At 44.5% G+C, this 16083-nt stretch overlaps 1 long non-coding RNA gene across 1 annotated transcript; it reads right to left on the bottom strand.

The window, feature by feature from the left end:
- Positions 1 to 4955: 4955 nt before the first annotated feature.
- LOC148046893 (uncharacterized) lies at positions 4956 to 9001 on the bottom strand. Its single transcript, XR_015696287.1, has 3 exons — positions 6231 to 9001; positions 5828 to 5941; positions 4956 to 5182 (listed from the first exon to the last, which is right to left on the bottom strand). It is a non-coding gene; the product is annotated as an uncharacterized LOC148046893 (long non-coding RNA).
- Positions 9002 to 16083: the final 7082 nt, after the last annotated feature.

The raw sequence follows: 16083 nt of genomic DNA on the forward strand, positions 1-16083 counted from the left end.
TAATTCGTGTTATTGGCTATTCTAGATTGTCTAAATTGAGCCAATTCGGCTGCGCCCAGATAGGCCAGTCCCTGCTGCCCTAAAACTGTGGGGAAGGCCCGTAAGGCAGCTCCTCTTTCCCTCCGTGGGCCAGGCTCCCTGTGCTGATCCCCGGGGCCGTTTGCAGCCGCGGAAGAGGCCACAGCACGGGCGGCTGGATTTGGAGGCTTTTTGGCGCAAAAGAGGCGAGGGGGCGCCGAGCGCATGGCGCACGCTGAGGCGACCTCCTGGAGCTTACCAGCAACCCAGCCGAGCCTAAGAGAGAATTTCCAGGCACTCCTTCGTTGCAGGCTCCCTCCGAGCCCTCAGAAGCTCGTGGAGGTTTTATTGAGCCACCAGCGGCAGCGAAGCGGAGCATTTTAAAAAAACGGAGGTCCGTCGGCCATTTTGAAATGGACACGTGGCTTAGGCCAAAGGCGCCTCGCAGGTCCCGGTCTACTGCACCAGGCCGACTTAGGTCCCGTTCTACTGCGCCGAAGCCTCTGCCCGAACACATCATCAAGCCTCGCAGAGAGGCCCCGGTCTACTGACGAGTTTAAGACCCCGGTCTACTGCACCAGACCGTCCTAAAGAAGAACCGTCTGGAGACTGTGGATGTTGGAGCAGCTCTTCAGAACGGGTGAGTGCTACACAATGGCTGCGAGGGCCGACTCTCTGCTAGCGGAGGCCACCCTAACCTTTGTGGGCATGGAGAGCCTCCCAGACCAACCCAGTTCCCGGTCTACTGCACCTAAGCCACTGGCTAGCACAAGACCATCCAGAGCGGCTGAAAAGGATGAGCTTAGTAGGCAAAAGGCCTTGGAGAAGACAAGAGAAAGAGAAGGAGAGGAGGGAAGAAGAGAGAGAAAGAGAAGGAGAGAGCGTAGGAAGGAGAAGAAAGAGGGTAGGAGTAGGGGAGAGGTAAGGGAAGGAAGAAGGGGAAGGAGAGGAGGAAGGAAGGAAGTAGAGAAGGGAGGGAGAAAAGAAAAGAAAGAGAAAATAAGGTTGTGTTACAACAGGTGCTAGGGATGGTAAACAAAGCAATCCAAACTATACCTTATAATCTTTTTAAATGGAATAACAATAGTATAAGAATGGCAAAGAAAAAGAATAACTGTGAATGTATACCTATAATTGTATGTAAGAGAATAAATGACAGTAAGAATATAAAGCACAATATAGGTAAACAACATTTGGTTATAAACAGCTGCTATTGCTATTGCAACAGGAGATCAAAGGGCGGAAATGGGCAGCATATAAATATAATGAATGAAATGAAATGAAATAAGATTTTTAATTATAGGCTGGAACCAGCATCTTGACTATTCTGACTCCCCACAACCCTATTTCATGTTAATATAAAGAAATTAGGTGGATAAAATTCGATATTGAATTCAAATTGACTTACAATTGCTTTTGTGTGTGTGTGTGTGTGTGTGTGTGTGTGTGTGTGTGTACACAGTATACCATATACATATAGCATTGTAAAAGTGAAATTTCCACCTATTGTCACTCATATACTGGGTTCCTAATTTTATCTAAGTTCCTGTTAATTTTAATGGTTTTATATTGCTGTTATATTGTATTGTAAGCTTCTCAGTATCACTTTGGATAGTAAGATGAGTGGCATATAAATTTAATAAATAAATAATACTCATTAACTTATTATACCTATCTATAGATAAGCGCAAAAAGCAATTAAACAAGCATTTTCAAGAGGAGAAAAGCACCTTGAGTCTAAAAGATAACCTCTTGGGATTAGGGGGCATGATTTTGTTCCTTGATTTGGCAGATATGCCATCTGAGCAAAACGTTTCAGAATCCAATCCTTAAACCTAAATCATAGTTTGCCGGTTGCCTGAAGAAATATCATCTGTTACTGAGATGGATTAGAACTAGTGAAATGCCAATCCTTCCTTGAAAGATAGGGAAACCAAGTTTCTTAAGCGTTTTGAAGCAAATATCATTTAAAGGTCTTACTTAACTCCAAATGATCTTTTGCATATTGGGGAGGTAAGTAGGCTAAAAACAATTCAGCCTTTTATTTCCTATCAATATATTCATGGAGTCCTCAACTTTTGAGCACAATGCAGCCCAGAATTTTGCCCTGTTTTGTGACCTTTCTGGCCACTGTTCTTAAGTGAATGGCTTCAGTTGTTCATTTAGTGACACAGTTGTTAACTGAATCTGGCTTCCCCATTGACTTTGCTTGTCAGAAGGTCAATGAGCAATAGGGGATCAGGTGACCCCCCCAAGACACTGCAACCGTCATAAGTATGAGTCAGTTGCCAAGCGTCAGAATTTTGATTAGAGTGGTGCAATGGTCATACGTTTGGGAAACAGTCATAAGTCACTTTTTCCAGTGGGGTTATAATTTCAAACGGTGACTAAATAGCCTGATGTAAAACGGGGACTACTTCTAGTTATAAAATGTATTTATTGGCAAGTTTGTATCAGCATCTCTGGCTCCGTTTGGACACCAGCTGTGCAGTTCCTTGACAAATTCATAGAAGATTATGTGCAGGGTTTTCCCCCTGTTTGTTGGGTCTTCTCTTCTGCCATAAATCAAAACTGAGCTGCATCATCATCTCTTCAAAGGTAACATCCATGTCCAGTTCAGCTCTTTTGGAAGGCCTAAACTCCTACCTGTGTTTCTGGCTCCAGGTCTTATCCTAAGCGACAGAGGTATTGGAGCCACAGAGAAATTGATAAAGCATTCTGTCAGGCCTGCAGTTATATTCCTTTTTAGGATCTTTGGCCTGCCACACTCTCTATTATTTCATTATGCTGTTTCATTAGTGTACTAATTGGGAGGGGGAATAGTAAGGAGTAGAATTGCGGGACGTGTTGTTGTCATTCTTTTCTAGAAGCCCAAGATCATCTTTTGTCACCACATCTCTGCACCTGACCGAAACCAGCTGGGTGGAGATGCCAGCGTGGCCGAATAAGATTGGATCATGTGATGGATTTATGGGTGTGGGGATAAGATCGTGAACCTATAACTGGGTGGAATCCCAGGAAGCTTTTAGATTCGGGATTCCACAGTTTGTGCCAACATGTCTGTCTTATTAAATTGGAACTTTAAGGATAGCTCTGCTTTGGACTCTGGAACGCTGACACATTCATTATGAGGAATTTAGATTGCAAAAGAGCAGCAGGTTCTGCTGAAACAGTTCTGAAGATGGCGGGTTGGGCCTTTAAAACAGCAGAACGATGATCCTCATTGTGATTTGTTTGAAGGACATCCCAAACCATCATCTTATTTCAATACAAAGTTAAAATTAGGTTATATGTTATACGTTTTCCAGTATTTTGGAATTGGCACAAATAATATCCTGGACTTGAAAACTAAGAGCCAAAAGTTTTCTTTTAAAAAAAAAATGTGCTACAGAATTTATTTTGGTTTGATTTTCATGGTAGAATGAATGTGATGTTCTCCAAAGCCACTCTTGATTAAATCTATGACTTTGGTCTTGATTTGCACCCCTAAATTTACAATTTTATGAAGAAGGGACTCAACCCACTGTTAAAATCATATTACTTCAGCCAGGCTATTTGTTGAAAGTCAATTGACATATGTGTTTCTTCTTGTGTGTGGCACAGAGCCTTTTGTGAGTCTGCTGGCTAAGAAATATTGGAAAAGAAAAACCGCAAGATGCATTTCTTTTTAAGCTTTTATTTTGCTTTTTTTCCTCTGACATCAACTTCTAGTTGTGGAGCATTCACAACTTTTGGGGACAATTTGTTCCAGTGATTAATTGTTCTAAATGTCAGGAATTTTCTCCTTAGTTCTAGCTTGCTTTCCGATTCCTTCCAAATTCCCTCTCCAGAGTCTGAGCCATGAATTAGCCTCTGATTAAAGGAGGAAGGAACCAAGAACTCTTCATTTCTGGAAGGCTGATGTCCATATCTATACCCAGGGATGTGCAGTCAGGGGAGGCGGGGCCTCACCAGTGTCATGAGGAAAAGAAAAGAATTTTTTTAAAAATTAAAAAGACTAAGGTAGTTACTGCCAGACTCCAGAGTCACAGTGACTCTGAGTCTGCTTAGTGCTAACTGTAGAGGGAGGTGAGAGAACTATGGGCCTCCTTTGCGTAAGGAATTTTTCGCCTTTTAACCCTTGCTCAGAGTTAAGCAAGGGTTAAAAGGCAAAAAATTCCTTATGCAAAGGAGGCACGTGATTCTCTGGCCTCCTGATCTGGGAGCAGGAAATCATGCCTTGCCTAAGTAAGTTGCTTTTTTATTTAATTTTTTACATTTTCATCATGGTGGGCGGACAAGAGGAGAGTTGAAAGAATTTCCACAGCTGGAAAAGGTGTGTGGATCGGATGGAAGGAGCGGGGCGATTCAAAATTATTGTAATTTAATTTGTAATTTTTTATTGTGAGGAATTTGTATGCATGTTTTTTTCTTTCTTCACAGTGGTGGGGTCAGAGGAGGGGTGGGTGAGGCGGCGGAGCGCGGCAGCGGCAGGGACATTCTCGCCGCTGTGTCCAACAGGCCAGGCATCTAGCTTTTATGTCCGCCATAAACATGAGACACATGGCCTGTTGGACACAGCGGTGGTGGGGTGAGGAATGGGCTGGGTGAGCTGGCTGGCTGGGGAGAGGGGAATCATGGCCGCTCAGGCCCCAGCGGCAGGACTTTAAAGTGGCGGCAGGGCCCCGGCGGCAGAGCTTTAAAGTCCTGGCGCCGTCCACCATAGAGCGGGACCGGGTCATGGCGGCAGGGCTTTAAAGTGGCGGCAGGGCCCCGGTGGCAGGGCGTTAAAGTCCCGGCGCTGTCCGCCATAGAGTGACCCACTCTATGGCGGACGGGTTCCGCTCTATGGCGGATGGCGCTGGGACTTTAATGCAATGCCACTGGGGCCCTGGCACCACTTTAAAGCGCTGCCGCCACCGGGTCTTTCGCAGGGCTTTCGCGCTTGCCTCAATGGCCATGAAGCTCACTGCACATCACTGTCTATACCTAATAATAAGAGGCTGGGCCAAGAGAGATACATTTTGCTGCAATCAGGGAAGGTTTTCCTTCTTCTGTTAGGATTAAAAGGCAGAGTTATGGTAGATCATCTTCTCTTCCTCTTGTCTAAGATGGCTCTTTATTGTTGGACCAGGAGGAGATGGAGTGAAGACGTTCTGGGTGTCGCTGTAGGTGACTTCAGGTTCTGGTGAAAGAGGGACATTGTTCACTCATTCAATCTACCTGCAGCCTAGGAACCTCTTGAGAACATGGGATTTCTCCATCATTTTACATCATTTTTAGAAATAAATAAGGTCGACCCATCTGCTGTAGCCCAGAAAGATTGCTAGTCCAATAAGGAAAAGAAGAATTGACCTTTGGCATCAGATCTGACCCAGTCTACGTATTTTCCTTTCTCAGATTCCTGATGGTGATGAGATGCTCCTGAGAAACCCATTGGGACCTTCCCCTAAAACTTTGCCTCCAACACTTGATTAGAAAAATCTTTCATGGTTTCTAAGATGCTTAGTTTTAACTATTTCTAGTATTAGTATACACAATATATTATATATTGTGTAGAATGCGAAGGATGTGTTTTTAATTTTTTTTACAGTTTTCTTATGTATGATGTACACTGAAGATGGCACTTAATTTCATTGTACGAGGTGCAATGACAATGAAGTAAACTAAACTAAAAAACTAAGTTTGTTGCTCATGTCATATATGTCCATTCCTCTCAACTCCTGACCTGACTCTCCCTGGAGGATCTCTCAGTCAACATCTCCAACCACTTCAGGAGCCACCTAGGACTCCAAGTAAGGGAACCCTTCAACCCAATTGCTTCACTTACTGCTCTTCTTCTTCCAGCAATAAAAGGCCAAAGGAACCAGAAGCATTATAAGAGGAAGCGCCATCCGGGCATTACTCCAAATCAAATTGAAATCTCGTTTCCAAACTGGTTCAACTATATGTATATAAAAAAGAAGGATTATAAAATGTATTTCTTGGTGGAACATTTTTATCCTGCTTGTACTTGAAGGTTCAGTTGCTTTTTCATCTACACCAGATTCCTCTTCCCTTAGTCTCACTTCTAGATGTTCTGTGGGACCTCATAGAAGCCGTTTCTCTAGGTCTTTCTTTGTCCTTCCTAACCTCTGTGCTCCAGCACAAGGCCAGTTACATAAAGAGCATAATAAATAGTTAAATCAGGTGTCTCAAAGCAGCAGAAGCCTCCACCCCCTGAAAAGACCCACCTGTGATAGTCTCACTCCAAGGAGAGATGACCCAGCGCCCATTGATATTCTCCTCATATCTGCAAGCAAATCGCAGACTTTCGTTATCTTTGGCATATAGGAAAGCTACCAGCATATTTAGGGTGAGGAGCCCGGAGTTTCTGCTGCTCTTCACAGGCTCTTCATGGCTGCAGGTCATCTCCACACCATCCTTGGAGAAATGGAACCTTTTGGAGTTGTTTCTCTCACTGGCCACACACAGGATGGACAGGACTTTTCCTTCCCCCGGGGATCCAGAGGAAGGGTGCAGCTTCAGCACTGGGGGAGGCAGATCTGGAGAAGAGAAGAAAAGGAAATGAGCTTGGAGATGTTTTGACTCCACTGTCAATCAACCAGAACAGAGCTGGAAGGGACCTTGGAGGTCTTCTAGTCCAACTCCCTGCTCAAGCAGGAGACCCCATAGGTGGCTCTCCGGTCTCTTCTTAAAAACTCCAGTGATGAAGGCAAGCTGTTCCTCTGGTTAATTTTTTTCCTCCCTGTTAGGAAGTTTCTCCTTAATTCCAGGTTGCTTCTCTCCTTGATAATTTTCCATCCATTGTTTCTTGTTTTGACTTCAGCTGCTTTGCTAAATCAGTTGACCCCCCCACTCCTATTTGTGGCAGCCCCTGAAATACTGGAAGACTGCTATCATGTCTCCACTAGTCCTTATTACCTTGCTGCCGTAAAGACTATTATCAGCAGACTTGTTCCTAGTTCAATACACCCAAACCATGCCTTTGGTGCTAACCTGTGACGCTTCCCCTTTCGGTGTTGGCACAGTTCTCAGCCACTGCATGCCAAATGGTGCCGAAGCCCCCATTGCATTTTACGCCTGGACATTATCCAACGCTGAGCGGAACTACAGCCAATTGGACCGCGAGGCTTTGGCAGCAGTCGCCGGAGCAAAAAGATTCCACGAGTATCTCTATGGCAGGGATTTCAAACTGATTACAGACCACAAACCGTTGCTAGGGTTGCTAGCTGGGGACCGCCCCACCCCGGTCTCACTATCTCCTCGAAGGCCAGATGGACAATATTTCTGGCAGCATATGCCTACTGACTCATCCACTGACTGGGCACCACGTTAGGACACATGGATGCCTTGAGCTGTTGCCCATTGCCCGAAGTTCTCGCTGACCCCACCCCCGAGACATTGGTCCTCCTCATTGACTGCCTGGAAACCGGACCCATTTCTTCCAGTGATGTTGTACATCACTCCGCAAAGGATCCCATAATAAAGCAAATTTTGAATTGGGTGTGGAGGGGGTAGCCCAAGGGGACTGTTGGGGCTGAATTCAAAATGTATTTTTCCAAGCGGGATGAATTGTCGGTTATTAATAGTTGTTTGTTGTGGGGGGACAGGGTAGTCATTCCCGAAAAATTGCACATAGCAGTCCTAGAAGCACTGCACGTAGGGCACCCAGGAATTTAAAAATGAATTCTCTAGCAAGGAGTTATGTTTGGTGGCCTAACATGGACAGGGACATACAAGAATGGGTAGCCACATGCACACCCTGTCAGGAGTCCAGACCGGCTCCCCCAGAAGCGCCCGCCAAGGAATGGGAGTGCCTGCAATCACCATGGTCCAGAATACACATTGATTTCGCTGGACTAGTCCATGCCAAACCTTTTTCATAGTCGTGGAAACATTTTCTAAATGGTTGGAAGTAGTCCTGATGAGTTCCACTACAGCAGAATCGGTCATCAAGATACTACGGAAACTGTTCGCCATGCATGGTTTCCCCGATGTATTAGTCTCCGACAACGGGCTCCAATTCACGGCCATGACATTCGAAACATTCTTAGCAGCTCATGGAATCAGACATGCTCTGGTAGCGCTGTTCCATCCGGCCTCCAATGGCCAGGCAGGACGAATGGTGAGATCCGCAAAGGAAGTCCTCAATAGGATGGGCCCAGGCGATTGGCAGAAACGAATTGATCATTACTTACTCATACAACACATCACACCCAGTGCTATCACTGGGAGAAGCCCATCTGAACTCCTCATGGGCCACCGCCTCAGGTCTCACCTAGACCGGCTATACCCAAATTATTCCACCTCAACACCTCCTGACTCCACTAGCAAAGTCAGGTCCTTCAACAGAGGAGACTCGGTATATGCACACAATTACACTGGGTGAACGTTATGGATTCCTGCAACTATAATTGGCATTATCGGTCCACGATCATGCACAGTAAAACTCGAGGATGGTAGAAACTGGGGAAAGCATATTGACCAACTCCGTAGCCGCCTGTCTAACTCAACGCTTAGACAGCCAAACATAACTTCTGCACAAACCAAAAGAAGTTGCACACAAAATAACAGTCCTGAGGAAACCCCGAGAATATCGGATGGCTTATCTGACTGTGATGCAGGCCCACAGCGAGCTCTTAGCAATTCAACAGCAGAAGCTCCAGCTGCGGCCTGTGCAAAGTTCCAGGAGGTTCCACCAGGCGGATCTGCAGGAAAAACAGGTCCATCCGACTTGTGCGAAGGAAACACCAAGACTGAACTGCGCAGGTCAGGCAGAACTACACAAAAGCCTGCCTGTGTGACTACGTCACTAGCCAGATTGTTCCATCCTAGAGGGGAGGGGTGTTAGATATTCCGCCCGCTGACAGATTGCAAGAGGTTTCCACCAAGGTCCTCTGTTCCAGCGGGAACAGAGGTTGAATCTCATTGGCTGAGAGATCTGACAGATCCCTTGAAAAGGGGATGCTGTCCAACCATTCCTCAGCCGGATGTTTACTTCACTTGCTGTTGTTTACTGAAATCTTTTGTACCTCCTTTACCCGATCAAACACTATCCCTTTTCACACAAGAGAGACTGGGCCAAGAAATCATGACCTCTATCTTCCCATCAACTGAATCTTCCAATTGAAGAAAAGCAAATTTCTGTAATAGGCAGTAAAGTACATAAACTATATCGCTACCGTAGGTAGGTATGAAGCATACAAGAGTAGAAAAGGATTCGTTGTTTCTGTAATTGTTCTCCCCTGCGGTCTGACCTAAGCATCGTACACAAAATTGTCTGCTACAACGTCCTACCTGTCAATGACTGCTTCAGCTTCAACCACAATAATACATGCACAAATAATTGATAGAAACTCAAACTCGATTGCAGAAAATACGACTTCAAGAACAGAGTGGTCAATGTATACATTTTTGTCAATCTAATAAATAAAATAAAATAAACCATAAAATCCCATTGGGGGAATATTTTTCCCATGGAAAGAATGTCCTAACCTGGTGTTATTTATTTAGCGACTTATTTGATTTTTCATATTCTGTTTATTCGGTTTATTTTTGAAAGGTCTATTGTGCACTTCCATAGCTTGAGCATTGTGTTACCTTCTGGTATGAATATTTGGGGGTAATAAATATTCATCTTACCAATCACTGAGAAGACCAGTTGGTTACTTTCAGGAGAAAAAGTCCATCCTTCAGATGTTTCCTTGATCATGCAGGTGCATATAATCTTTATTTGGCTAGAGTTCAGATGTCCAGTCATGAAGTTGAAAATATTGTTAGTGTGATATTGATCTCCAATAGCTAAGTTGAATTCATCCCTACAGTAGAAAAAGAACTTGATTCTAGTAGGTCCCTCTGGACTCCCTGATTCGACTCCGTTGGGGAGGGAGCAATTCAAGGAAATCTCTTCTCCTTTAATAATAAAATTGTGTTGAATAGACGAGGACAGCCTGGGGACTGGTAGAGATGAATATTTCTGTGAACCTGAAGAAAGAAAGAGAAACCATTGAGTCCTTCCTTCTGATCGCCTCCTGGAACCAAATCTCTACACCAGAACATCCACCCCGACTCCCAGGATGATTCCCATCCATCATCTGCTCTGAGGATCCTTGACCCTTTGCTTCCTCTTGCCAGGACAGAATGCTGCAAATGAAAAGTTCTCCTCCCCTTGGTGGCTTGCATGAAGGTCCATCCAAGTGTGGGAAGCCCTCCCACCTTGTAGAGAATGAAATATTTTGAGGAATATTAAAAGAGGTAGAATATTATATTTTCCCAAAGGGGAAATGGAGAAAACACATTCTTAAAGGCAACCCCACTCTTCCTACATAGTAAAACAGCCTCCAGAAAATGCCTGAAGTCTTTAGAGATGGAGATTTTGTGCCCATTAAGAAATCCTGGCCAATCTATTCATAAACCAAAGATCTTCAGCTCCAGGGTGATGGGATTAAGAAGGACATGACTTTTAGGACATAATATGATGAAACCCACCACCATTAGGATAGCAAAAGACACAGAGCTCACTACATTGCAAAACCCCCTAGTGATATTTCAAACATTGCACCATCCCCAGCAGCATCTCAGAAACTGTATAAAAATCCATGCACTCATCAAACTAATTTTTCAGCTGTCCCAGAACCACATGCTGGTTCTGCTTATCCAGAATGGAATCCTTCTTTCCAATCAGCCTCCCTTTTATTTCCAAGCACCATTTTCCCAGTTTGGAACTAAACCAGATGGATTTTCCTTCCTATGCAAGATTTCAATCCATCCCGATCTTTTAGGATCCTCTTCCTTTCTGCTCTCCTTACTTTGCAGACCCTTCTTCAGTTTATATATCAGGAGAAGACGTTGTTGAGGTGGACATATTTTAGAAGGGTCCATCTTAGACTCACCAGGGACATGAACAGAAGGATTTTCAGGGTTATCTGGAAAAAACAGCTGTTAATTCTTCAGTTTGGCAAAGTTTACCAAACCAAAGATTAGATGACCTTGCATTGACTCTTCAGGGTGACTCAACAGGGTGGATCATGGCCATCTGCAGATTCCTCCCGAAGAATCAACAAGGACTGGATTTGCCCATTGCACCAACCCAAGTGGAAAAGAACAGCAGAGCAGCTGTACCCATAGAGATGGACTTGTCTCCTTCCGAATCACTCTTTGGGCTTTCGGTTTCAAAGTCTGCATGAGGGTCTCTTACCTGCTCCCAGGAGAATCCAATGAAGAACTGAAAGAGAGAAGGAAGGAGGGTGGAGTTAAGAGAAGGAGAGATGATCCCTGGCTGGGTAAGACTTTCATCCCTACCATCTTCTTCTTCTTCTTCCCTGATTGGATGCAGCAGGTGAGATGCTGCCCTGAAGGACAAGGAAGAAAGGGTCTTTTTCCACCCATTTTGTGTGTTGGATCATAAGAGTCCCCAAACCTTATTTAGGGTGGAATTAAGAGCCAACACGAAGACCTTCAAGGGCCGAGACACAGTTTTTTCTCCAAAGTTCAGCTGTTCTGATGTCCTCAGTTCTCAGTCATTTGAGAGTAGCGGGAAGGAGAAAAGGGAGCCTCCTTATACTCAACGCCCTTCAGTGTGACCCACAAAATGTCCCCTTTCTTTGCTCATACATTGCCCCAGCATCCTATCTCTTTTATGGACTGTGAAGCTGCAGTTTTGGGTCTCCTTCTAGGTTATGCTAATGGGAGGAAGATGGACTGCTTTGCGTTCCCCCCCAAACTCCCTTCAGTTGAGATGGGCTCTGAATCATGAGACCTGGGGGCAGACAAAACGAGGAGGAATGGCAGGAATAGTGCCCCATTGCACAAATGAGTCCTCACCGAGGAAGAAGAAAACTCACATTTCCTGAGAAAGATCTAAAATAAGAAAAGGGTAAAGCAAAAATGTATTTGGGGAGGAGAAGAGTCAGATTTAGATGGGAGGTAGAAGGGGAAGGAGGTCCCAAACCTATCATCCAAGGTATGGTCTCCATCTTCAGGATTCTTGGAAAGCTGGTCTTGGCCTCTCCGTCACTCTCTTCTTCCTTCCCCAAGAGAGATTCAAAACTGCAACTTGTCTTGAGTCTGTCCCCACCCACCCCCATTGCAATGACCAAGGCAGGAACTGCATCATTCCCCCAGCCCAGCTCACCTCCCAGGCCTTCTTCACCACACTAAGGCCTTCCTCTCTGCAGTTGCTCACTGTCCCCATCCTCCTGGCCTCTCTTGCACCCACAGAGAATTTAAAATAAAACATTCTGCTACTAATTAAAGCTGTGGTTTGTGTTGAAAGCAGCAGAATTATTATCCTCTTTGTGATGAGTTTGAAGGGCACCCAAACTACCATCTCATTTCATTAAATTTGTTCCCAGGAGGTATAGGCTATATGTCCAAGAGCTTTGGAGTTGAGGCACAAAATATCCTAGACTAGTAAATCAAAAGGTATAGTTTTTAAAAATGATTTTACCCAGAATAGAGGGAATGTGGGGATCCAGAAACTATGCTGGATTTTAAAAACAACAACAACCTCTGAATCTGCTCTTGAATTAGATTCTGGATTTTACAATGACGGGAAGAAGGGACCCCTCACCCACCCACCATTCATCTTCGCTGGAGACCCTCCTTCTCCATCATGGACTCATCCACAACCAGACCAGAAAGTGGACTCAGAAATGGAGGCTTTACTACAGTGCATCTCTACTTTCGTTTTTATTTTGCTTTTTCTCTGACATTTAGCTCTACTGGAGATCCCAACTCCATGCAACGTGCAGTCATCAAAAATATTTATAGGGAGAAAAAAGGGATTGTGGACTTCTTGAAAGGAAATGTGTTGGTGGCATCATCAGTTAGGAGAAACACCATAAGCAAAGAGCCTGGATCTTCTCTCCCTATTCAGAGAGTCCAATGTGAAACCTCCACAGGACGAAGTCTTTCCTATGAGTAAGAGATGCTTCAGGGTAGAATATGGTCCTTGGTCTAATCCTCCCTGCATTTGTCTGATGCATCAGATCTCTCTCTCTCTCTCTCTCTCTCTCCCTCCCTCCCTCCCTCCCTCCCTCCCTCCCTCCCTCCCTCCCCCCCCCTCTCTCTCTGTGTGTCCACATTAAAGTCTCTTTCTTTGGCTGTTTCTATTAGGGGTTTTCTGACTGAAACATGGCACTGAAAGACTTCAACAGCCAAGATCCAGACAAACCAATTCAATCAAGATCCATTGGACCGTATGATAAATTAAATTTCCGTTTATAGATTAAAATATCCATTATGAGGAAGATTTTAAAAAACTATGTTATGAAGAGAAGAAATGATAATTGAAATCTTCCCAGCAGGCTCAATTCTATACTGAGATAGAACGGACTTGGTTAAGATATTAAAATTTCATATCTGGAGCTGTGGGGTTATGCAGAGAGAATGTTCCGTTATGGCGTTGATTGGAGATGGCTGGCACTTGCGTGAGGCAACCTGTGCTGTGATTGGTTCCTGGGGTGTGGAGGGGGAGGTTCTCTTTTTCCCCGCCTTTTTCTTCTGTGTGCTCTGGAATTTACCTCGTGATGCTCCTCTTGAGCCTGACTAACTTTTTTGCTTTGTATATTCAGGGAATCCTCAACTTTTGAGCACAATGGAGCCCAGAATGTTTGTTGCTAAGCGAGATACCTGTAAAAGGGAATTTTGCCCTATTTTGTGACCTTTCTGGCCACAGTTGTTAAGTGAATGGCTTCAGTTGTTCATTTAGTGACATGGTTGTTAACTGAATCTGGCTTCCCCATTGACTTTGTGTGTCAGAAGGTCAATGATCAAAAGGGGATCAGGTGACCACCCCCAAGACACTGCAACCATCATAAGTATGAGTCAGTTGCCAAGCATCTGAATTTTGGTTAGAGTGGTGCAATGGTCATAAGTGTGGGAAACGGTCATAAGTCACTTTTTTCCAGTGGCGTTATAATTTCAAATGGTGACTAAATAGCCTGATGTAAAAGAAGGACTACCTCTAGTTGTAAAATGTATTTATTGGCAAGTTTGTATCAGCATCTCTGGCTCCATTTGGACACCAGCTGTGCAATTCCTTGACAGATTCATAGAATGAGATTATGCCCAGGGTTTTCCCCGTTTGTTGGGTTTTCTCTTCTGCCATAAATGAAAACTGAGCTGCATCATCATCTCTTCAAAGGTGACATCCAAGTCTAGTTCAGCTCTTTTGGAAGGCCCAAACTCCTACCTGTGTTGCTGGCTCCAGGTCTTATCCTAAGCAACAGAGGTATTGGAGCCACAGAGAAATTGATAAAGCATTCTGTCAGGCCTGCAGTTATATTCCTTTTTAGGATCTTTGGCCTGCCACACTCTCTATTATTTCATTATGCTGTTTCATTAGTGTAGTAATTGGGAGGGGGAATAGTAAGGAGTAGAATTGTGGGACGTGTTGTTGTCATTCTTTTCTAGAAGCCCAAGGTCATCTTTTGTCTCCACATGTCTGCACCTGATCTCTAGGCTGGAATACTGCAATGTGCTCTACATGGGGCTGCCCTTGAAGTACATCCGGCGGCTGCAGTTAGTTCAGAATGCGGCCGCGCGAGTGATAGTGGGCGCACCGCGGTTCGCCCACATAACACCCATCCTCCGCGAGCTGCACTGGCTACCTGTGGATCTCCGGGTGCGCTTCAGGGTCCTGTTGACCATCTTTAAAGCCCTTCATGGTAGTGGATCTGAGTACTTGAGAGACCGCCTTCTGCCGATTACCTCCCTCCGACCGATAAGATCGCACAGACTGGGCCTCCTCCGAATCCCATCCGCCAGTCAATGTCGACTGGCGACTACACGGAGGAGAGCCTTTTCTGTTGCAGCTCCGACCCTGTGGAACGATCTCCCCGTTGAGATACGCACCCTCACCACCGTCCAGGCCTTCCGCGCAGCCCTTAAGACCTGGCTATCCCAACAGGCCTGGGGATAAGTTTCTAAATTGCCCCACCCGAATGTTGAATGTTGAATGCAAGTTGTGTTTTTATTACTTTATTTATTTTGTTCACATATTGTTTGTTTTGAATTACACCCCCTCCCTAATGATTGTAAGCCGCCCTGAGTCCCCTCAGGGAAAAGGGCGGCCTATAAATCCAAATAAAATACCCCCCTCCCCAAAAAATACCAGCTGGGTGGACATGCCAGCATGGCCGAATAAGATTGGACCATGTGATGGATTTATGGGTGTGGGGATAAGATCATGAACTTTCAACTGGGTGGAATCCCAGGAAGCTTTTAGATTTGGGATTCCACAGTTTGTGCCAACATGTCTGTCTTATTAAATTGGAACTTTAAGGATACCTCTGCCTTGGACTCTGATTTAATTCTGCACGAAATTTGGAACTCTGACACAGTCATTATGAGGAATTTAGATTGCAAAAGAGCAGCAGGTTCTGCTGAAACAGTTCTGAAGATGGCAGGTTGGGCCTTTAAAACAGCAGAACGATGATCCTCATTGTGACGTGTTTGAAGGACATCCCAAACCATCATCTTATTTCAATACAGAGTTAAAATTAGGTTATATGTTATACGTTTTCCAGTATTTTGGAATTAGCACAAATAATATCCTGGACTTTAAAACTAATAGCAAAAAGTTTTCTTTTTAAAAAAAAAAATCTGCTACAGAGTTTATTTTGGTTTGATTTTCATGGTAGAATGAATGTGGTGTTCCCCCAATCCACTCTTACTTACATCTATGACTTTGGTCTTGATTTGAACCCCTAAATTTACAATTTTATGAAGAAGGGGCTCAACCCACTGTTAAAATCATATTACTTCAGCCAGGCTTTTTTGTTGAAAGTCAATGGACATATGTGTTTCCTCTTGCGCGTGCAAGAGCCTTTTGTGAGTCTGCTGACTAAGAAATATTGGAAAAGAAAAACTGCAAGATGCATTTCTTTTTAAGCTTTTATTTCGCTTTTTTTTTCCTCTGACATTAAGCGCCCTGAAAAACATGCAGCTTTCCCTGTGGCTTCAGACAAACATGGACAGGAAATTCCAAGAAGGGGGAAAAAACATGATCTTCCCTCTCGCACTTGAGAGTCAGATGTGAAACCCCCCAAAGCATGAAGATTCACCCATGACCAGGTAGAT

The sequence above is a fragment of the Thamnophis sirtalis genome, unplaced genomic scaffold (genome assembly GCF_051295495.1).
Source record: "Thamnophis sirtalis isolate CommonGarterSnake01/CBP01778 unplaced genomic scaffold, rThaSir2_p1.2 scaffold_4, whole genome shotgun sequence".
In the NCBI taxonomy this organism is placed as follows: Eukaryota; Metazoa; Chordata; class Lepidosauria; order Squamata; family Natricidae; genus Thamnophis; species Thamnophis sirtalis.